Raw genomic sequence first — 24,150 nt, forward strand, 5'->3', positions numbered from 1 at the left:
AGACACTTCTCAAATACAGAAATGCAAATGACGTAAAAACATGAAGAAAAATGTTCAAAATACTTAGGAATTACCAAAGTACAAATAAAACTACACTGAACCACATCTTACCCTCATCAAAAAGGGCTATTCTTGAGAAAACAAGTATTTGTGAGACTGCAGGGCCAGTGGGGGAAACTTATACTCTGTTTATGGCAATATAAATCAGGGCGGCCACGATACATATTAACATGGAGGTGCCTCAAAACATTAAAAGTAGAATTTCCATGCAATCCAGCTATGCTGGTTCAGGGTACACACTGTAAAGAATCGGAGTGAGTGAATTATATGCACACTTGCTATATTTATTGGTGCACTATTTCTGTAAAATGAGTGAAAGAATCCTCCGAGGCACCTGTCAGCAGACAAATGGATGGAGTGTGGCATACATGTGCAGTGGAGGCATGTATGTGCAGTGGAGGCATGTATGTGCAGTGGAAAAATATCTGTGCAGTGGAGGCATACCTGTGCAGTGGAGGCATGAATGTGCAGTGGAGGCATACCTGTGCAGTGGAGGCATGAATGTGCAGTGGAGGCATACCTGTGCAGTGGAGGCATGAATGTGCAGTGGAGGAATATCTGTGCAGTAGAGGCATACATGTGAAGTGGAGACATACACGTGCAGTAGAGGCATACCTGTGCAGTGGAGGCATGTATATGCAGTGGAGGCATACATGTGCAGTGGAGGCATACACGTGCAGTAGAGGCATACACGTGCAGTGGAGGCAGACCTGTGCAGTAGAGGCATACACATGCAGTAGAGGCATACCTGTGCAGTGGAGGCATACACATGCAGTGGAGGCATACCTGTGCAGTAGAGGCATACACGTGCAGGGGAGGCATAAAGGTGCAGTGGAGGCATACACGTGCAGTGGAGGCATACACGTGCATGGAGGCATACACGTGCAGTGGAGGCATACCTGTGCAGTGGAGGCATACATGGCAGTGGAGGCATGAATGTGCAGTGGAGGCATACACGTGCAGTGGAGGCATACACGTGCATGGAGGCATACACGTGCAATGGAGGCATACACGTGCAGTGGAGGCATACATGTACAGTGGAGGCATACATGTACAGTGGAGGCATACCTGTGCAGTGGAGGCATACACGTGCAGTGGAGGCATACCTGTGCAGTGGAGGCATACCTGTGCAGTGGAGGCATACATGGCAGTGGAAGCATACATGTGCAGTGGAGGCATACACGTGCAGTAGAGACATACCTGTGCAGTAGAGGCATTGACGTGCAGTAGAGGCATGCACGTGCAGTGGAGGCATACAAGTGCATGGAGGCAAACATGTGCAGTGGAGGCATACACGTGCAGTGGAGGCATACACGTGCATGGAGGCATACACGTGCAGTGGAGGCATACACGTGCAGTGGAGGCATACACGTACAGTGGAGGCATACATGTACAGTGGAGGCATACCTGTGCAGTGGAGGCATACACGTGCAGTGGAGGCATACCTGTGCAGTGGAGGCATACCTGTGCAGTGGAGGCATACATGGCAGTGGAAGCATACATGTGCAGTGGAGGCATACACGTGCAGTAGAGACATACCTGTGCAGTAGAGGCATTGACGTGCAGTAGAGGCATGCACGTGCAGTGGAGGCATACAAGTGCATGGAGGCATACATATGCAGTGGAGGCATACACGTGCAGTGGAGGCATACACGTGCAGTGGAGGCATACACGTGCATGGAGGCATGAATGTGAAGTGGAGGCATAAACGTGCAGTGGAGGCATACACGTGCAGTGGAGGCATACCTGTGCAGTGGAGGCATACACGTGCAGTGGAGGCATACATGTGCAATGGAGGCATACACGTGGAGTGGGGTCATACATGTGCAGTGGAGGCATACACGTGCATGGAGGCATACATGTGCGGTGGAGGCAAATACGTGAAGTGGATGCATACACGTGCACGGAGGCATACATGTGCAGTGGAGGCATACATGTGCAGTGGAGGCATACACGTGCAGTGGAGGCATACACGTGCATGGAGGCATGAATGTGCAGTGGAGGCATACATGTACAGTGGAGGCATACGCGTGCAGTGGAGGCATACACGTGAAGTGGAGGCATACAAGTGCAGTGGAGGCATACATGTGCAGTGGAGGCATACGCGTGCAGTGGAGGCATACACATGCAGTGGAGGCATACCTGTGCAGTGGAGGCATACCTGTGCAGTGGAGGCGTACCTGTGCAGTGGAGGCATACAAGTGCAGTGGAGGCAAACACGTGCATGGAGGCATGAATGTGCAGTGGAGGCATACCTGTGCAGTGGAGGCATACACGTGCAGTGGAGGCATACACGTGCAGTGAAGGCATACATGTGCAATGAATGCGTACACGTGCATGGAGGCATGAATGTGCAGTGGAGGCATACATGTGCAGTCGAGGCAAACGTGTGCAGTGGAGGCATACACGTGCAGTGGAGGCATAGAAGTGCAGTGGAGGCATACACGTGCAGTGGAGGCATACATGTGCTTTGGAGGCATACGCGTGCAGTGGAGGGATACACGTGCAGTGAAGGCATACATGTGCAATGAAGGCATACACGTGCATGGAGGCATGAATGTCCAGTGGAGGCATACACGTGCAGTGGAGGCATACCTGTGCAGTCGAGGCAAACGCGTGCAGTGGAGGCATACACGTGCAGTGGAGGCATACAAGTGCAGTGGAGGCATACACGTGCAGTGTAGGCATACATGTGCAGGGAGGCATGAATGTGCAGTGGAGGCATTCACGTGCAGTGGAGGCATACCTGTGCAGTGGAGGCATACACGTGCAGGGGGGGCATATACGTGCAGTGGAGGCATACCTGTGCAGTGGAGGCATACACGTGCAGTGGAGGCATACACGTGCATGGAGGCATGAATGTGCCGTGGAGGCATACATGTGCAGTGGAGGCATACACATGCAGTGGAGGCATACATGTGCAGTGGAGGCATACACGTTTAGTGGAGGCATACACGTGCAGTGGAGGCATACACATGCAGTGGAGGCATACATGTGCAGTGGAGGCATACACGTTTAGTGGAGGCATACACGTGCAGTGGAGGCATACACGTGCAGTTTAGGCATACACGTGCATGGAGCCATGAATGTGCAGTGGAGGCATACATGTGCAGTGGAGGCATACCTGTGTAGCGGAGACATACACGTGCAGTGGAGGCATACCTGTGCAGTGGAGGCATACACTTGCAGTGGAGGCATACACGTGCAGTGGAGGCATACACGTGCATGGAGGCATGAATGTGCAGTGGAGGCCTACATGTGCAGTGGAGGCATATGCGTGCAGTGGAGGCATACCTGTGCCTTGGAGGCATACCGGTGCAGTGGAGGCATACGCGTGCAGTGGAGGCATACCTGTGCAGTGGAGGCATACCGGTGCAGTAGAGGCATACAATTGGAGTGGAAGCATGCACGTGCAGTGGAGGCATACACGTTCATTGGAGGCATACACGTGCAGTGGAGGCATACCTGTGCAGTGGAGGCATACACGTGCATGGTGGCATTAATGTGCCGTGGAGGCATACATGTGCAGTGGAGGCATACGCGTGCAGTGGAGGCATACCTGTGCAGTGGAGGCATACAAGTGCAGTGGAGGCATACATGTGCAGTGGAGGCATACGCGTGCAGTGGAGGCATACACATGCAGTAGAGGCATACCTGTGCAGTGGAGGCATACCTGTGTAGTGGAGGCATACCTGTGCAGTGGAGGCATACAAGTGCAGTGGAGGCATACACGTGCAGTGGAGGCATGAATGTGCAGTGGAGGCATACCTGTGCAGTGGAGGCATACACGTGCAGTGGAGGCATACACGTGCAGTGAAGGCATACATGTGCAATGAAGGCATACATGTGCATGGAGGCATGAATGTGAAGTGGAGGCATACATGTGCAGTCGAGGCAAACGCGTGCAGTGGAGGCATACATGTGCATTGGCGGCATAGAAGTGCAGTGGAGGCATACACGTGCAGTGGAGGCATACATGTGCAGTGGAGGCATACACGTGCAGTGGAGGCATACATGTGCAGTGAAGGCATACATGTGCAATGAAGGCATACACGTGCATGGAGGCATGAATGTGCAGTGGAGGCATACACGTGCAGTGGAGGCATACATGTGCAGTCGAGGCAAACGCGTGCCGTGGAAGCATACACGTGCAGTGGAGGCATACAAGTGCAGTGGAGGCATACACGTGCAGTGTAGGCATACACGTGCATGGAGGCATGAATGTGCAGTGGAGGCATACACGTGCAGTGGAGGCATACCTGTGCAATGGAGGCATACACGTGCAGTGGAGGCATATACGTGCAGTGGAGGCATACCTGTGCAGTGGAGGCAAACGCGTGCAGTGGAGGCATACACGTGCATGGAGGCATGAATGTGCCGTGGAGGCGTACATGTGCAGTGGAGGCATACACGTGCAGTAGAGACATACCTGTGCAGTAGAGGCATTGACGTGCAGTAGAGCCATACACGTGCAGTGGAGGCATACAAGTGCATGGAGGCATACATGTGCAGTGGAGGCATACACATGCAGTGGAGGCATACACGTGCAGTGGAGGCATACACGTGCATGGAGGCATGAATGTGCAGTGGAGGCATAAACGTGCAGTGGAGGCATACACGTGCAGTGGAGGCATACACGTGCAGTGGAGGCATACCTGTGCAGTGGAGGCATACACGTGCAGTGGAGGCATACATGTGCAATGGAGGCATACACGTGGAGTGGGGTCATACATGTGCAGTGGAGGCATACACGTGCATGGAGGCATACATGTGCGGTGGAGGCAAATACGTGAAGTGGATGCATACACGTGCACGGAGGCATACATGTGCAGTGGAGGCATACATGTGCAGTGGAGGCATACATGTGCAGTGGAGGCATACACGTGCAGTGGAGGCATACACGTGCATGGAGGCATGAATGTGCAGTGGAGGCATACATGTACAGTGGAGGCATACGCGTGCAGTGGAGGCATACACGTGAAGTGGAGGCATACAAGTGCAGTGGAGGCATACATGTGCAGTGGAGGCATACGCGTGCAGTGGAGGCATACACATGCAGTGGAGGCATACCTGTGCAGTGGAGGCATACCTGTGCAGTGGAGGCGTACCTGTGCAGTGGAGGCATACAAGTGCAGTGGAGGCATACACGTGCATGGAGGCATGAATGTGCAGTGGAGGCATACCTGTGCAGTGGAGGCATACACGTGCAGTGGAGGCATACACGTGCAGTGAAGGCATACATGTGCAATGAATGCATACACGTGCATGGAGGCATGAATGTGCAGTGGAGGCATACCTGTGCAGTCGAGGCAAACGTGTGCAGTGGAGGCATACACGTGCAGTGGAGGCATAGAAGTGCAGTGGAGGCATACACGTGCAGTGGAGGCATACATGTGCTTTGGAGGCATACACGTGCAGTGGAGGGATACATGTGCAGTGAAGGCATACATGTGCAATGAAGGCATACACGTGCATGGAGGCATGAATGTCCAGTGGAGGCATACACGTGCAGTGGAGGCATACCTGTGCAGTCGAGGCAAACGCGTGCAGTGGAGGCATACACGTGCAGTGGAGGCATACAAGTGCAGTGGAGGCATACACGTGCAGTGTAGGCATACATGTGCAGGGAGGCATGAATGTGCAGTGGAGGCATTCACGTGCAGTGGAGGCATACCTGTGCAGTGGAGGCATACACGTGCAGTGGGGGCATATACGTGCAGTGGAGGCATACCTGTGCAGTGGAGGCATACACGTGCAGTGGAGGCATACACGTGCATGGAGGCATGAATGTGCCGTGGAGGCATACATGTGCAGTGGAGGCATACACATGCAGTGGAGGCATACATGTGCAGTGGAGGCATACACGTTTAGTGGAGGCATACACGTGCAGTGGAGGCATACACATGCAGTGGAGGCATACATGTGCAGTGGAGGCATACAAGTTTAGTGGAGGCATACACGTGCAGTGGAGGCATACACATGCATTTGAGGCATACATGTGCAGTGGAGGCATACACGTGCAGTGGAGGCATACATGTGCAGTGGAGGCATACACGTGCAGTGGAGGCATACATGTGCAATGGAGGCATACACGTGCAGTGTAGGCATACACGTGCAGTGTTGGCATACACGTGCAGGGAGGCATGAATGTGCAGTGGAGGCATACACGTGCAGTGGAGGAATACAAGTGCAGTGGAGGCATACACGTGCTGTTTAGGAATACACATGCAAGGAGGCATGAATGTGCTGTGGAGGTATACACGTGCAGTGGAGGCATACCTGTGCAGTGGAGGCATACACGTGCAGTGGAGGCATTCACGTGCAGTAGAGGCATACACATGCACTGGAGGCATACAAGTGCAGTGGAGGCATACACGTGCAGTTTAGGCATACACGTGCATGGAGCCATGAATGTGCAGTGGAGGCATACATGTGCAGTGGAGGCATACCTGTGTAGCGGAGACATACACGTGCAGTGGAGTCATACCTGTGCAGTGGAGGCATACACTTGCAGTGGAGGCATACACGTGCAGTGGAGGCATACACGTGCATGGAGGCATGAATGTGCAGTGGAGGCCTACATGTGCAGTGGAGGCATATGCGTGCAGTGGAGGCATACCTGTGCCTTGGAGGCATACCAGTGCAGTGGAGGCATACGCGTGCAGTGGAGGCATACCTGTGCAGTGGAGGCATACCGGTGCAGTAGAGGCATACAATTGGAGTGGAAGCATACAGGTGAAGTGGAGGCATACACGTTCATTGGAGGCATACACGTGCAGTGGAGGCATACCTGTGCAGTGGAGGCATACACGTGCATGGAGGCATTAATGTGCCGTGGAGGCATACATGTGCAGTGGAGGCATACGCGTGCAGTGGAGGCATACCTGTGCAGTGGAGGCATACAAGTGCAGTGGAGGCATACATGTGCAGTGGAGGCATACGCGTGCAGTGGAGGCATACACATGCAGCAGAGGCATACCTGTGCAGTGGAGGCATACCTGTGTAGTGGAGGCATACCTGTGCAGTGGAGGCATACAAGTGCAGTGGAGGCATACACGTGCATGGAGGCATGAATGTGCAGTGGAGGCATACCTGTGCAGTGGAGGCATACCTGTGCAGTGGAGGCATACACGTGCAGTGGAGGCATACACGTGCAGTGAAGGCATACATGTGCAATGAAGGCATACATGTGCATGGAGGCATGAATGTGAAGTGGAGGCATACATGTGCAGTCGAGGCAAACGCGTGCAGTGGAGGCATACATGTGCATTGGCGGCATAGAAGTGCAGTGGAGGCATACACGTGCAGTGGAGGCATACATGTGCAGTGGAGGCATACACGTGCAGTGGAGGCATACATGTGCAGTGAAGGCATACATGTGCAATGAAGGCATACACGTGCATGGAGGCATGAATGTGCAGTGGAGGCATACACGTGCAGTGGAGGCATACATGTGCAGTCGAGGCAAACGCGTGCCGTGGAGGCATACACGTGCAGTGGAGGCATACAAGTGCAGTGGAGGCATACACGTGCAGTGTAGGCATACACGTGCATGGAGGCATGAATGTGCAGTGGAGGCATACACGTGCAGTGGAGGCATACCTGTGCAATGGAGGCATACACGTGCAGTGGAGGCATATACGTGCAGTGGAGGCATACCTGTGCAGTGGAGGCAAACGCGTGCAGTGGAGGCATACACGTGCATGGAGGCATGAATGTGCCGTGGAGGCGTACATGTGCAGTGGAGGCATACACGTGCAGTAGAGACATACCTGTGCAGTAGAGGCATTGACGTGCAGTAGAGCCATACACGTGCAGTGGAGGCATACAAGTGCATGGAGGCATACATGTGCAGTGGAGGCATACACGTGCAGTGGAGGCATACACGTGCAGTGGAGGCATACACGTGCATGGAGGCATGAATGTGCAGTGGAGGCATAAACGTGCAGTGGAGGCATACACGTGCAGTGGAGGCATACACGTGCAGTGGAGGCATACCTGTGCAGTGGAGGCATACACGTGCAGTGGAGGCATACATGTGCAATGGAGGCATACACGTGGAGTGGGATCATACATGTGCAGTGGAGGCATACACGTGCATGGAGGCATACATGTGCGGTGGAGGCAAATACGTGAAGTGGATGCATACACGTGCACGGAGGCATACATGTGCAGTGGAGGCATACATGTGCAGTGGAGGCATACATGTGCAGTGGAGGCATACACGTGCAGTGGAGGCATACACGTGCATGGAGGCATGAATGTGCAGTGGAGGCATACATGTACAGTGGAGGCATACGCGTGCAGTGGAGGCATACACGTGAAGTGGAGGCATACAAGTGCAGTGGAGGCATACATGTGCAGTGGAGGCATACGCGTGCAGTGGAGGCATACACATGCAGTGGAGGCATACCTGTGCAGTGGAGGCATACCTGTGCAGTGGAGGCGTACCTGTGCAGTGGAGGCATACAAGTGCAGTGGAGGCATACACGTGCATGGAGGCATGAATGTGCAGTGGAGGCATACCTGTGCAGTGGAGGCATACACGTGCAGTGGAGGCATACACGTGCAGTGAAGGCATACATGTGCAATGAATGCATACACGTGCATGGAGGCATGAATGTGCAGTGGAGGCATACCTGTGCAGTCGAGGCAAACGTGTGCAGTGGAGGCATACACGTGCAGTGGAGGCATAGAAGTGCAGTGGAGGCATACACGTGCAGTGGAGGCATACATGTGCTTTGGAGGCATACACGTGCAGTGGAGGGATACACGTGCAGTGAAGGCATACATGTGCAATGAAGGCATACACGTGCATGGAGGCATGAATGTCCAGTGGAGGCATACACGTGCAGTGGAGGCATACCTGTGCAGTCGAGGCAAACGCGTGCAGTGGAGGCATACACGTGCAGTGGAGGCATACAAGTGCAGTGGAGGCATACACGTGCAGTGTAGGCATACATGTGCAGGGAGGCATGAATGTGCAGTGGAGGCATTCACGTGCAGTGGAGGCATACCTGTGCAGTGGAGGCATACACGTGCAGTGGGGGCATATACGTGCAGTGGAGGCATACCTGTGCAGTGGAGGCATACACGTGCAGTGGAGGCATACACGTGCATGGAGGCATGAATGTGCCGTGGAGGCATACATGTGCAGTGGAGGCATACACATGCAGTGGAGGCATACATGTGCAGTGGAGGCATACACGTTTAGTGGAGGCATACACGTGCAGTGGAGGCATACACATGCAGTGGAGGCATACATGTGCAGTGGAGGCATACACGTTTAGTGGAGGCATACACGTGCAGTGGAGGCATACACATGCATTTGAGGCATACATGTGCAGTGGAGGCATACACGTGCAGTGGAGGCATACATGTGCAGTGGAGGCATACACGTGCAGTGGAGGCATACATGTGCAATGGAGGCATACACGTGCAGTGTAGGCATACACGTGCAGTGTTGGCATACACGTGCAGGGAGGCATGAATGTGCAGTGGAGGCATACACGTGCAGTGGAGGCATACAAGTGCAGTGGAGGCATACACGTGCTGTTTAGGAATACACATGCAAGGAGGCATGAATGTGCTGTGGAGGTATACACGTGCAGTGGAGGCATACCTGTGCAGTGGAGGCATACACGTGCAGTGGAGGCATTCACGTGCAGTAGAGGCATACACATGCACTGGAGGCATACAAGTGCAGTGGAGGCATACACGTGCAGTTTAGGCATACACGTGCATGGAGCCATGAATGTGCAGTGGAGGCATACATGTGCAGTGGAGGCATACCTGTGTAGCGGAGACATACACGTGCAGTGGAGTCATACCTGTGCAGTGGAGGCATACACTTGCAGTGGAGGCATACACGTGCAGTGGAGGCATACACGTGCATGGAGGCATGAATGTGCAGTGGAGGCCTACATGTGCAGTGGAGGCATATGCGTGCAGTGGAGGCATACCTGTGCCTTGGAGGCATACCAGTGCAGTGGAGGCATACGCGTGCAGTGGAGGCATACCTGTGCAGTGGAGGCATACCGGTGCAGTAGAGGCATACAATTGGAGTGGAAGCATACAGGTGAAGTGGAGGCATACACGTTCATTGGAGGCATACACGTGCAGTGGAGGCATACCTGTGCAGTGGAGGCATACACGTGCATGGAGGCATTAATGTGCCGTGGAGGCATACATGTGCAGTGGAGGCATACGCGTGCAGTGGAGGCATACCTGTGCAGTGGAGGCATACAAGTGCAGTGGAGGCATACATGTGCAGTGGAGGCATACGCGTGCAGTGGAGGCATACACATGCAGCAGAGGCATACCTGTGCAGTGGAGGCATACCTGTGTAGTGGAGGCATACCTGTGCAGTGGAGGCATACAAGTGCAGTGGAGGCATACACGTGCATGGAGGCATGAATGTGCAGTGGAGGCATACCTGTGCAGTGGAGGCATACCTGTGCAGTGGAGGCATACACGTGCAGTGGAGGCATACACGTGCAGTGAAGGCATACATGTGCAATGAAGGCATACATGTGCATGGAGGCATGAATGTGAAGTGGAGGCATACATGTGCAGTCGAGGCAAACGCGTGCAGTGGAGGCATACATGTACATTGGCGGCATAGAAGTGCAGTGGAGGCATACACGTGCAGTGGAGGCATACATGTGCAGTGGAGGCATACACGTGCAGTGGAGGCATACATGTGCAGTGAAGGCATACATGTGCAATGAAGGCATACACGTGCATGGAGGCATGAATGTGCAGTGGAGGCATACACGTGCAGTGGAGGCATACATGTGCAGTCGAGGCAAACGCGTGCCGTGGAGGCATACACGTGCAGTGGAGGCATACAAGTGCAGTGGAGGCATACACGTGCAGTGTAGGCATACACGTGCATGGAGGCATGAATGTGCAGTGGAGGCATACACGTGCAGTGGAGGCATACCTGTGCAATGGAGGCATACACGTGCAATGGAGGCATACACGTGCAGTGGAGGCATACCTGTGCAGTGGAGGCAAACGCGTGCAGTGGAGGCATACACGTGCATGGAGGCATGAATGTGCCGTGGAGGCGTACATGTGCAGTGGAGGCATACACGTGCAGTAGAGACATACCTGTGCAGTAGAGGCATTGACGTGCAGTAGATGCATACACGTGCAGTGGAGGCATACAAGTGCATGGAGGCATACATGTGCAGTGGAGGCATACACGTGCAGTGGAGGCATACACGTGCAGTGGAGGCATACACGTGCATGGAGGCATGAATGTGCAGTGGAGGCATAAACGTGCAGTGGAGCCATACACGTGCAGTGGAGGCATACACGTGCAGTGGAGGCATACCTGTGCAGTGGAGGCATACACGTGCAGTGGAGGCATACATGTGCAATGGAGGCATACACGTGGAGTGGGGTCATACATGTGCAGTGGAGGCATACACGTGCATGGAGGCATACATGTGCGGTGGAGGCAAATACGTGAAGTGGATGCATACACGTGCACGGAGGCATACATGTGCAGTGGAGGCATACATGTGCAGTGGAGGCATACATGTGCAGTGGAGGCATACACGTGCAGTGGAGGCATACACGTGCATGGAGGCATGAATGTGCAGTGGAGGCATACATGTGCAGTGGAGGCATATGCGTGCAGTGGAGGCATACACGTGAAGTGGAGGCATACAAGTGCAGTGGAGGCATACATGTGCAGTGGAGGCATACGCGTGCAGTGGAGGCATACACATTCAGTGGAGGCATACCTGTGCCGTGGAGGCATACCTGTGCAGTGGAGGCGTACCTGTGCAGTGGAGCCATACAAGTGCAGTGGAGGCATACACGTGCATGGAGGCATGAATGTGCAGTGGAGGCCTACCTGTGCAGTGGAGGCATACACGTGCAGTGGAGGCATACACGTGCAGTGGAGGCATACACGTGCAGTGAAGGCATACATGTGCAATGAATGCATACACGTGCATGGAGGCATGAATGTGCAGTGGAGGCATACATGTGCAGTCGAGGCAAATGTGTGCAGTGGAGGCATACACGTGCAGTGGAGGCATAGAAGTGCAGTGGAGGCATACACGTGCAGTGGAGGCATACATGTGCTTTGGAGGCATACACGTGCAGTGGAGGCATACACGTGCAGTGAAGGCATACATGTGCAATGAAGGCATACACGTGCATGGAGGCATGAATGTGTAGTGGAGGCATACACGTGCAGTGGAGGCATACCTGTGCAGTCGAGGAAAACGCGTGCAGTGGAGGCATACACGTGCAGTATAGGCATACAAGTGCAGTGGAGGCATACACGTGCAGTGTAGGCATACATGTGCAGGGAGGCATGAATGTGCAGTGGAGGCATTCACGTGCAGTGGAGGCATACCTGTGCAGTGGAGGCATACACGTGCAGGGGGGGCATATACGTGCAGTGGAGGCATACCTGTGCAGTGGAGGCATACACGTGCAGTGGAGGCATACACGTGCATGGAGGGATGAATGTGCCGTGGAGGCATACATGTGCAGTGGAGGCATACACATGCAGTGGAGGCATACATGTGCAGTGGAGGCATACACGTTTAGTGGAGGCATACACGTGCAGTGGAGGCATACACATGCAGTGGAGGCATACATGTGCAGTGGAGGCATACACGTTTAGTGGAGGCATACACTTGCAGTGGAGGCATACACATGAATTTGAGGCATACATGTGCAGTGGAGGCATACACGTGCAGTGGAGGCATACATGTGCAGTGGAGGCATACACGTGCAGTGGAGGCATACACGTGCTGTTTAGGAATACACATGCAAGGAGGCATGAATGTGCTGTGGAGGTATACACGTGCAGTGGAGGCATACCTGTGCAGTGGAGGCGTACACGTGCAGTGGAGGCATTCACGTGCAGTAGAGGCATACACATGCACTGGAGGCATACAAGTGCAGTGGAGGCATACACGTGCAGTTTAGGCATACACGTGCATGGAGCCATGAATGTGCAGTGGAGGCATACATGTGCAGTGGAGGCATACCTGTGTAGCGGAGGCATACACGTGCAGTGGAGGCATACCTGTGCAGTGGAGGCATACACTTGCAGTGGAGGCATACACGTGCAGTGGAGGCATACACGTGCATGGAGGCATGAATGTGCAGTGGAGGCCTACATGTGCAGTGGAGGCATATGCGTGCAGTGGAGGCATACCTGTGCCTTGGAGGCATACCGGTGCAGTGGAGGCATACGCGTGCAGTGGAGGCATACCTGTGCAGTGGAGGCATACCGGTGCAGTAGAGGCATACAATTGGAGTGGAAGCATACACGTGCAGTGGAGGCATACACGTTCATTGGAGGCATACACGTGCAGTGGAGGCATACCTGTGCAGTGGAGGCATACACGTGCATGGAGGCATTAATGTGCCGTGGAGGCATACATGTGCAGTGGAGGCATACGCGTGCAGTGGAGGCATACCTGTGCAGTGGAGGCATACAAGTGCAGTGGAGGCATACATGTGCAGTGGAGTCATACGCGTGCAGTGGAGGCATACACATGCAGTAGAGGCATACCTGTGCAGTGGAGGCATACCTGTGCAGTGGAGGCATACCTGTGCAGTGGAGGCATACAAGTGCAGTGGAGGCATACATGTGCATGGAGGCATGAATGTGCAGTGGAGGCATACCTGTGCAGTGGAGGCATACACGTGCAGTGGGGGCATACACGTGCAGTGAAGGCATACATGTGCAATGAAGGCATACATGTGCATGGAGGCATGAATGTGCAGTGGAGGCATACATGTGCAGTCGAGGCAAACGCGTGCAGTGGAGGCATACACGTGCAGTGGAGGCATACATGTGCAGTGGAGGCATACACGTGCAGTGGAGGCATACATGTGCAGTGAAGGCATACATGTGCAATGAAGGCATACACGTGCATGGAGGCATGAATGTGCAGTGGAGGCATACACGTGCAGTGGAGGCATACATGTGCAGTCGAGGCAAACGCGTGCAGTGGAGGCATACACGTGCAGTGGAGGCATACAAGTGCAGTGGAGGCATACACGTGCAGTGTAGGCATACACGTGCATGGAGGCATGAATGTGCAGTGGAGGCATACACGTGCAGTGGAGGCATACCTGTGCAGTGGAGGCATACACGTGCAGTGGAGGCATATACGTGCAGTGGAGGCATACCTGTGCAGTGGAGGCAAACGCGTGCAGTGGAGGCATACACGTGCATGGAGGCATGAATGTGCCGTGGAGGCATACATGTGCAGTGGAGGCATACACTTGCAGTGGAGGCATACATGTGCAGTGGAGGCATACACGTGCAGTGTAGGCATACACGTGCAGTGGAGGCATACACATGCATTTGAGGCATACATGTGCAGTGGAGGCATACACGTGCAGTGGAGGCATACATGTGCAGTGGAGGCATACACGTGCAGTGGAGGCATACACGTGCATGGAGGCATGAATGTGCAGTGGAGGCATACATGTGCAGTGGAGGCATACACGTTCAGTGGAGGCATACATGTGCAGTAGAGGCATACACGTGCAGTAGAGGCATAGTCGTGCAGTAGAGGCATACACGTGCAGTGGAGGCATACCTGTGCAGTGGAGGCATACCTGTGCAGTGGAGGCATACACGTGCAGTAGAGGCATACACATGCAGTGGAGGCATACACATGCAGTGGAGGCATACACGTGCAGTGGAGGCATACATGTGCAGTGGAGGCATACACGTGCACTGGAGGCATACACGTGCAATGGAGGCATGAATGTGCAGTGGAGGCATACCTGTGCAGTGGAGGCATACATGGGCAGTAGTCCCCTACTTCCTCTCTCCCTTCTTCCAAGATGATTTCTATTGTTCAGCTCCTTCTCTGTGTTTGTTAAAGAGGGAAGGCTGGGGGTGAGATTCCATTTAGGGCTCAGCACTCCGCAATTTCTTTTCTGCACAATTATCAGTTACAGTATTAATTTACTGCAACTAATTATAAATATCTTTTCATTAATTACTATATGCTTCAGGAGAAGCTTCTTTGGTAATCACTGAGAACTGCAATTTTCTACTGGTTTAGAGATACCTATTTAGGAGTCAGTTTAATTCTATGTCCGCTTAGCAAAATATTAGTATTAGGTTCTCCCCTAGAACCTATGACTTAATCAGCCACAGGTTCTTGGTTAAGTTAATAGTGCTGGGAATGGATTATGTCTTGTGAAGCAGGGTTTACATTCAATCAGAAAGTGTGTGGTGATTTCCATAGTATTTATGCCACTAGCATATGTAATGTCAAGCCAGTCATTATTATAGCTTACCAGATTCACACCTGGGTAAGACCACTGATGACCTTTTTCTTAGAGTAGCATGTGTAACACCTTCCAGCACTATAAAAGCTAACCATTAAAGGTGAAGCATTCAGGTTGGTAAGTGCTTGATTTCTTCATGTCATGCAGCTCAAATATGCTATGTCTCCAACAATCAGATACTCCATCAAGTTCTGCATGGGCATCCATATCAATGTCTTTAGCCTGTAATGTTCTGTGGCTTCTGAGACCCCACTGGCCCATACCTTGAAAAGAGGAAGCTCATATCTGTCACTGGGCTGTTTGTGTGATAGCCTATGGTGTCTGGGAAGGGAATTTAAGGAAAGAAATTCTTCATATCAGTGTACACCCTAATCATTTGCAAATTTTAATATTTTTATTAGAACATTAATAAAATTTGAAAAAGATACTTCTCAAAAAGTATAATTGGAAGGCAAATATTTATGAAAAAACAAGCTCATAAAATTTTGCTTCTGATGAACTTTGCTTCTCTCTGCTTATTGAAATCAAAATAGTAGATCGAAGAAAATTGTTGAAGGCATGGGTAATTCATGACTTCTCATTGCTTAATTTAATTGGTCACATCAGAGCACCAATATACTAGGACTACTGACTGAATTTCTGAATAAGACTGTCAACTTCATTATACTCCTCTGCTGGAGATGAAATTTCCAATACTGACTAGCCTCAGCAAACAAATGACATCTATACAGTGTCTTGGCATGGAATTCTAGATGAAATGTCAACCCCAAATTGAAGATACTCAGCAGTGGTATTTTGTATTATTAGTATTTTTGTGTGGGTGTGGAACAGAATATTGAATTACCCTAGACTAGTAATTGACATATAACTATACATATATATTGCCCTACACACACACACACACACACACACATACATACACACATACACACGCACGCACACAGGCACACATGCATGCACACACACACATAGAGCGAGCGAGAGAGTGAGCAAGAGAGATATTCACACATATATTATTAGCACTATACACATATATTATGATTCTGCATCATATTTAAGTAGATTTTTTAGTTTTACTTTAGAAGGACAGTTTTCTTTAATAGTTATAATTATAGTCTTATTTGAGGATGAATATTTAAAATTATCTCAGTGTCATTTTTCTTTTTATTGTGTAAGGCAATTACCTACTTAGCCACTTTCCTGAGAATTCAGTACATCTTTGGCTTTTAGTATGACTGGGGCATCACTGTTAGAGATGGGCGTAGGGGTCTGGCAAGCAATCACTGGAATATCTATGTTCTCAATGTTCAAGGACAGGAAGCTTCCTGTCTTTTGTTATTTTATGACATCATTGTTTCTTCTCCTGCCCAGAAACACCACAGCACCACCTACTCTGTTTTCTGCCCAGGCCTACCTGACTGCTGACCATCAACGCTTTTTATCAAGCTGACTCGTTAGTTTGAGAAAGCTTTCAATTAACCAAACTCCTGTAATTAATTAACTTTCTCACTATAATTTCCAAACATTCTTACTACACAGAGCCAATGCAGCAGAGGGAATTTGTCTCTTAATCTTTCACTTATATGAATCCCAAGCAAATTGAAATTGTAGATGAGGAGGTAGCTACTGCCCACCTCCTGCTGGCTGCCATGATACCGCACAGTCAGATGGAGGACATTGGTCCTGCCAGCTGCTTCATGACAGTTCCGTGTGGTCCAGCCAGTGGGAGGTTGATATGTTTATATGTCCCTCCTTGTTTGGGACACTCAGGTTTACACATACTGTCTCTTGTTCATAATTAATCATGTCCCCTAAGGCTATCCAAAGTGTTTAGTTTGGATAAAAATTTTATACTCAGCCCCAATTACATTTTGTCCAAGAGAATTTGTTTATATTCTTTAGAAGACAACCCATTTTTCTCCTAACCTAGAGTTACCTTATTTTTTCCCATTTCTAAAATTATTGATTAATATATTTGTGATTTAAGTAATCCAAAAATGTGAAAAGAAGAAAATGAAAATTAAGAGAAATTCTAAAAAGTTTGATCTCTTTCAAAAAACTATCTTAATGTCTTTTGAATATAGCAACTATCTTATATCCATAAATTTTAACTTTCAGAAATGAGAATCATAAGGCCTGGCAACACACTTCACAGCCAAACCATGATCTATAAACAGGAGAGCATGGCTGGCTTTGGTGAGCATGGAGCCGGGTTTTTCAAACCCTTCAGACTCATCTTTGCTTCTTACAGTCATCTCTCCTGGGTAAGAGAGAATTCTTGTGGCTTCTCAGAACAACATGGCACTAGTTTCCAGAGGAGAGTCCTAACAGATGAGGAAGCACGGTTAATACGTCAGGTTTCACTGTTTATACTAAGTGTTCATTGGTGGCCAAGTGTGAGCTAGAAGCCTGGTCCCATCACCTGCTGTGCTTTTCCCCTCCCTCTCCCGCCTACTTCCCGTGGACTTTCTTTATCAGCCTTAACACTCACAACCGAATGATCAATAGTGTGCTTATTTCATTTTTAGCTTTTAGTTATGCATTTTGGTATTTCTTTGTCAGTTCTCATGTCAGGTTTAAGTTTTAAATCCCTCACGGAAAGTTTTATGCCTACCCATCTGTCTGTCTATCATCTATCTTCGTTCCTTTTTTCTTTATCTTTTCTTTTCTTTTCTTTCTTGTTTTCGTTCTTTCTTTCTTTTTGAGACAGGATCTCACTGTGTAACCCCGACTGACTTTTTAAACTTTGCCAATGTAAGACTGCTTCAATAATTTACAACAAAGTAGGAAGATTCTATTATTTAGGCTGTAGATTTTTTTTTTGTATTTACATTTTTATTCACATGTATAATATATGTAGTGATACTTAAATAAAATAAGAGTTGAGTTTGATAGGGAGTGGAAGGTATGGCACTGGGTGGGAGAATGATATAATAGTTACATCATCTGATAATTAAAATTAAAAAAATTAAACTAATAATGAAGCAAAAATACTAAGTCAAAGGCATATACAAAAGAAAGCCAATGTTAGTGAATAAAGCTAGAGTAAAGAAAAGTGTACATGAAAATCCCATTTAATTTGATGTGGGTGTTTATACATTCATTAAACATTTGAGGGTCCATTCAGTTGAGGATTGTATTAAAGAGAAAACAATAGACCTTTAGCCCTTGCTTTCCCAGAACTTCCCATCAAATACAAGTATTAGAAAGCATTTGTGGTTAGTTTGGGCATTAAGAATGACTACTTTCTTCTGGTAGTTTCTTGGAATGGTCACTTGGTTGGCCTGTGGTATAGTCCAGTGAGCGATCTGGGTATAACCACAACCATCAAGGCTAAATCAGTGTCCCCTGCAGACACAATCAGAAGTTACCCCATGTAAATGATGTCAGTACATATTCTAGTTACTTGATACCTATCCCATGTGAGTTACTATATATTTTTCTAATTTCATAAGCCTGTAAATTAGAAATCCAGTTATAAACCAAGAAAAAGACCCTGTATGTTTAAAATTAGGTTCTGCAAAACCAGAAAATAAAACATTGTCTGAATCCCAGTCTATGGATTTTTTACTATTCCATCTCCACAGCTCAACACTGTGATTTCATGCCTAAACCTCCTTATGCATCAAGAGAACACTCACAATATATGCTATGTCACAACTACTCAGCAGATATAGAGCCTAGATGTTTGAGTTCTACAAGTAGAAATTTCATTTGTCTTTATTATGTCTTAGCATTATATTTTTACCTCTACAATTTAAGAGAGTTTACATAACTATGCTAAAAAAAAATACAAGCCAAGCACTCAATGAATCCGTGAATACAAGAATACAGCCTACTCCTAAGAAGAAAAACAGCTTATGTGATGCTTCTTCAAAGCAGGAGAATATCAGAAAACATTCTTGCGTTAGGCCTTAGGAATGACTTGGGCCTTAGGAATGACTGCTTCTCCCAACTGGTTCTCGGAGTTGCTTTCCCAGCCTCAAAGATTATGAAAAGTGAATTCACATCATGTTCTGGATTTTGTTTGTTCATTGGTTAGAAGAAATGGTTATTTGTTTTTTTTTTTTTGCTTTTTTTTTATTAAGAAAAGAAGAAAAAAAAACATAAACAAAAAACAAGTTTCCACCTCCTCCCAGCCTCCCATTTCCCTCCCCCTCCTCCCACCCTTCTCCCCCTCCTCCCACCCTTCTCCCCCTCCCCCCACTCCTCTCCCCCTCCCTCTCCAGTCCACAGAGCAGTCCGGGTTCCCTGCCCTGTGGTAAGTCCTAGATCCTCCCCCCTCCGTCCATATCTAGGAAGGTGAACATCCAAACTGGCTAGGCTTCCACAAAGCCAGCACATTAAGTAGGATCAAAACCCCGTGCCATTGTCCTTGGCGTCTCATCAGCCCTCATTGTTCGCCATGTTCAGAGAGTCCGGTTTTATCCCATGCTTTTTCGGTCACAGTCCAGCTGGCCTTGGTGAGCTCCCAGTAGATCAGCTCCACTGTCTCAGTGGGTGGGTGCACGCCTCGTGGTCCCGACTTCTTTGCTCATGTTCTCCCTCCTTCTGCTCCTCATTGGGACCTTGGGAGTTCAGTCCAGTGTTCATGTGTGGGTCTCTGTCTCTATCTCTATCCATCACCAGATGAAGGTTCTATGATGATATGCAAGATATTCGTAAGTATTGCTCTAGGATAGGGTCATTTCAGGTTCCCAATCCTCAGCTGCCCAAGGAACTAACTGGGAACCTCATCTTGGGCACTTGGGAGCCCCTCTAGGATCAAATCTCTTGCCCACCCTAAAGTGGCTCCCTTAACTAAGAATTGTGGTTCCGTGCTCCCCTATCCACCTTTCCTTTATCCCAATTCTCCTGATTCCCCAATTCCCCCCTCCTTCCCTTCTACCTTTTTTCTCCCCATCTCCCCTTACCCCCATCCCACCCCACCCCCAAGATCCTAATTTTCTCCCCGGCAATTTGGTCTACTTCCCTTAGCCAAGAGGATAACTATATGTATTTCCTTGGGTTCACCTTCTTACTTAGCTTCTTTAGGTTCACCTATTGTAGACTCCGTGGCCCTTATTTATGGCGAGAAACCAATTATGAGCGAGTACATCCCATGTTCATCGTTTTGGATCTGGGACACCTCACTAAGGATAGTGTTTTCTATTTCCATCCATTTGCATGCAAAATTCGAGAAGTCATTGTTTTTTACCGCAGCGTAGTACTCTAGCGTGTATATATTCCATACTTTCTTCATCCATTCTTCCATTGAAGGGCATCTAGGTTGTTTCCAGGTTCTGGCTATTACAAATAATACTGCTATGAACATAGTTGAACAAATGCTTTTGTCATATGAAATAGCATCTCTTGGGTATATTCCCAAGAGTGGTATTGCTGGGTCCAGGGGTAAGTTGATCCCGAATTTCCTGAGAAACCAAAACACTGACTTCCACAGTGGTTGCACAAGATTGCATTACCACCAGCAATGGATGAGGGTACCCGTTCCTCCACAGCCTCTCCAGCAAAGGTTATCCTTGGTGTTTTTGACTTTAGCCATTCTGACAGGTGTAAGATGATATCTCAAAGTTGTTTTGATTTGCATTTCCCTGATTGCTAAGGAAGTTGAGCACGACTTTAAGTGTCTTTTGGCCATTTGAACTTCCTCTGCTGAGAATTCTCTGTTCAGTTCAGTGCCCCATTTTTTAATTGGGTTAATTAACATTTTAAAGTCTAGTTTCTTGAGTTCTCTATATATTTTGGACATCAGACCTTTGTCTGTTGTGGGGTTGGTGAAGATCTTCTCCCAGTCAGTAGGTTGTCTTTGTGTCTTAGTGACTATGTCCTTTGCTTTACAGAAGCTTCTCAGTTTAAGTAGGTTCCATTTATTCAATGTTGCCCTTAATGTCTGTGCTTCTGGGGTTATACATAGGAAGTGGTCTCCTGTGCCCATCTCCTGTAGGGTACTTCCCACTTTCTCTTCTATCATGTTCAGTGTGTTCGGGCTGATATTGAGGTCTTTAATCCATTTGGACTTGAGTTTTGTGCACGGTGATAGATAAGGGTCTATTTTCATTCTTCTACAGGATGACATCCAGTTGTGCCAGCACCATTTGTTGAAGATGCTTTCTTTCTTCCATTGTATACTTTTAGCTCCTTTATCAAAAATGAGGTGTTCATAGGTTTGTGGGATAAAATCCGGGTCTTCTATACGATTCCATTGGTCGACTTCTCTGTTTTTATGCCAGTACCACACTGTTTTCATTACTGTAGCTCTGTAATAGAGTTTGAAGTCAGGGATGGTAATGCCTCCAGAAGATCCTTTATTGTATAGGATTGTTTTGGCTATCCTGGGTTTTTTGTTTTTCCATATAAAGTTGATTATTGTCCTCTCCAGATCTGTGAAGAATTTTGATGGGATCTTGATGGGGATTGCATTGAATCTATAAATTGCCTTTGGTAGAATTGCCATTTTTACTATGTTGATCCTCCCAATCCAAGAGCAAGGGAGGTCCATCCATTTTTTGGTATCCTCTTCAATTTCTTTCTTCAATGCCTTAAAGTTCTTGTCAAATAGAACTTTCACTTCCTTGGTTAGATGTACCCCAAGATATTTTATGCTGTTTTTGGCTATTGTGAATGGTGAAGCTTCTCTGATTTCCCTCTCTGCTTCCATATCCTTTGTGTATAAGAGGGCGACTGGTTTTTTGGAGTTGATCTTGTATCCTGCAACATTACTAAAGCTGTTTATCAGCTGTAAAAGTTCTTTGGTGGAGTTTTTGGGGTTGCTTATGTACACTATCATATCATCTGCAAATAATGAAAGTTTAACTTCTTCCTTTCCAATTCGAATCCCCTTGATTCCATTATGTTGTCTTATTGCTATTGCTAGAACTTCAAGCACTATATTGAAGAGGTATGGCGAGAGTGGACAGCCTTGTCGTGTTCCTGAGTTAAGTGGGATGGCTTTGAGTTTCTCTCCGTTTAATTTGATGTTAGCTGTCGGCTTGCTGTATATAGCTTTTATTATATTTAGGTATGACCCTTGTATCCCTAATCTCTCCAAGACTTTTAACATAAATGGATGTTGAATTTTGTCAAATGCTTTTTCAGCATCTAATGAAATGATCATATGGTTTTTTTCTTTCAGTTTATTTATATGCTGGATTGCATTGATAGATTTTCGTATGTTGAACCAGCCCTGCATCTCAGGAATGAAGCCTACTTGATCATAATGGATAATTTTTCGGATGTGTTCTTGGATTCGATTTGCCAGTATTTTGTTGAGGATTTTTGCGTCGATATTCATGAGTGAGATTGGCCTGTAGTTCTCTTTCCTGGTTGAGTCTTTGAGTGGTTTTGGTATCAGAGTAATTGTGGCTTCATAAAAGGACTTTGGTAATGACCCTTCTGTTTCTATCTTGTGGAATACATTAAGGAGTATAGGTATTAGATCTTCTTGGAAGATCTGGTAGAATTCCGCATTGAAACCATCTGGTCCTGGGCTTTTTTTGGTAGGGAGGTTTTTGATAACCTCTTCTAATTCTTCGCGACTAACAGGTCTATTTAGATTGTTCACCTGGTCCTGATTTAACTTTGGTATATGATATTTATCTAAAAAAGTATCCATTTCCTTTACATTTTCCAATTTTGTGGCATATAGGCTTTTGTAGTAAGATCTAATGATTCTCTGAATTTCCTCTGTGTCTGTGGTTATGTCCCCCTTTTCATTTCTGATCTTATTAATTTGCAAATTCTCTCTCTGCCGTTTGATTAGCTTGGATAGTGGTTTGTCAATCTTGTTGATTTTCTCCAGGAACCAGCTTTTTGTTTCATTGATTTTTTGTATTGTTTTCTGTGTTTCTATTTTGTTGATTTCAGCCCTCATTTTGATTATTTCCAGTCTTCTACTCCTCCTAGGTGAGTCTGCTTCTTTTTTTTCTAGAGCTTTCAGGTGGGCTGTTAAGTCTCCAATGTGAGCTTTCTCTGTTTTCTTTAAGTGGGCACTTAGTGCTATGAACTTTCCTCTTAGGACTGCTTTCATAGTGTCCCATAAGTTTGAGTATGTTGTTTCTTTATTTTCATTGAATTCCAGGAAGACTTTAATTTCTTTCTTTATTTCTTCCTTAATCCAGGTATGGTTCAATAGTTGACTGTTCAGTTTCCATGACTTTGTATGCTTTCTGGGGGTAGCATTATTGTTGAATTTTAACTTTAATCCATGGTGATCTGATAAGACACAGGTGGTTACTAATATTTTTTTGTAACTGTGGATGTTTGCTTTGTTACCGACTATGTGGTCTATTTTCGAGAAAGTTCCATGAGCTGCAGAGAAGAAGGTATATTCTTTCCTATTTGGATGGAATGTTCTATAGATGTCTGTTAAGTCCATTTGATTCATTACCTCCATTAATTCTCTTATTTCCCTGTTAGGTTTCTGTCTGATTGACCTGTCCATTGGTGAGAGAGGAGTGTTGAAGTCTCCTACTATTAGTGTGTGCAGTTTGATGGCTGCCTTGAATTTTAGCAATGTTTCTTTTATGTACGTGGGTGCTTTTATATTAGGGGCATAGATGTTCAGGATTGAGACTTCATCCTGATGAACTGTTCCTGTTATGAGTATAAAATGCCCCTCTCCATCTCTTCTGATTGATTTATGTTTAAATTCAACTTTGTTAGAGATTAGTATGGCCACACCTGCCTGTTTCTTAGGTCCATTTGCTTGATAGGCCTTTTCCCAGCCCTTTACTCTGAGTAGGTGCCTGTCTTTGTGGTTGAGGTGTGTTTCTTGTAAACAGCAGAATGTTGGATCCT

At 48.1% G+C, this 24,150-nt stretch overlaps 1 protein-coding gene across 1 annotated transcript in view; it reads left to right on the forward strand.

The window, feature by feature from the left end:
- The window catches only part of Dnah5 (dynein axonemal heavy chain 5), a 221,755-nt gene that overhangs the window by 104,730 nt on the left and 92,875 nt on the right, over positions 1–24,150 (forward strand). The window lies entirely within an intron of this gene.

This window comes from Microtus oregoni, unplaced genomic scaffold (assembly GCF_018167655.1).
Source record: "Microtus oregoni isolate MIOR12 unplaced genomic scaffold, Mior012 000040F_ref0000088, whole genome shotgun sequence".
Lineage (NCBI taxonomy): Eukaryota > Metazoa > Chordata > Mammalia > Rodentia > Cricetidae > Microtus > Microtus oregoni.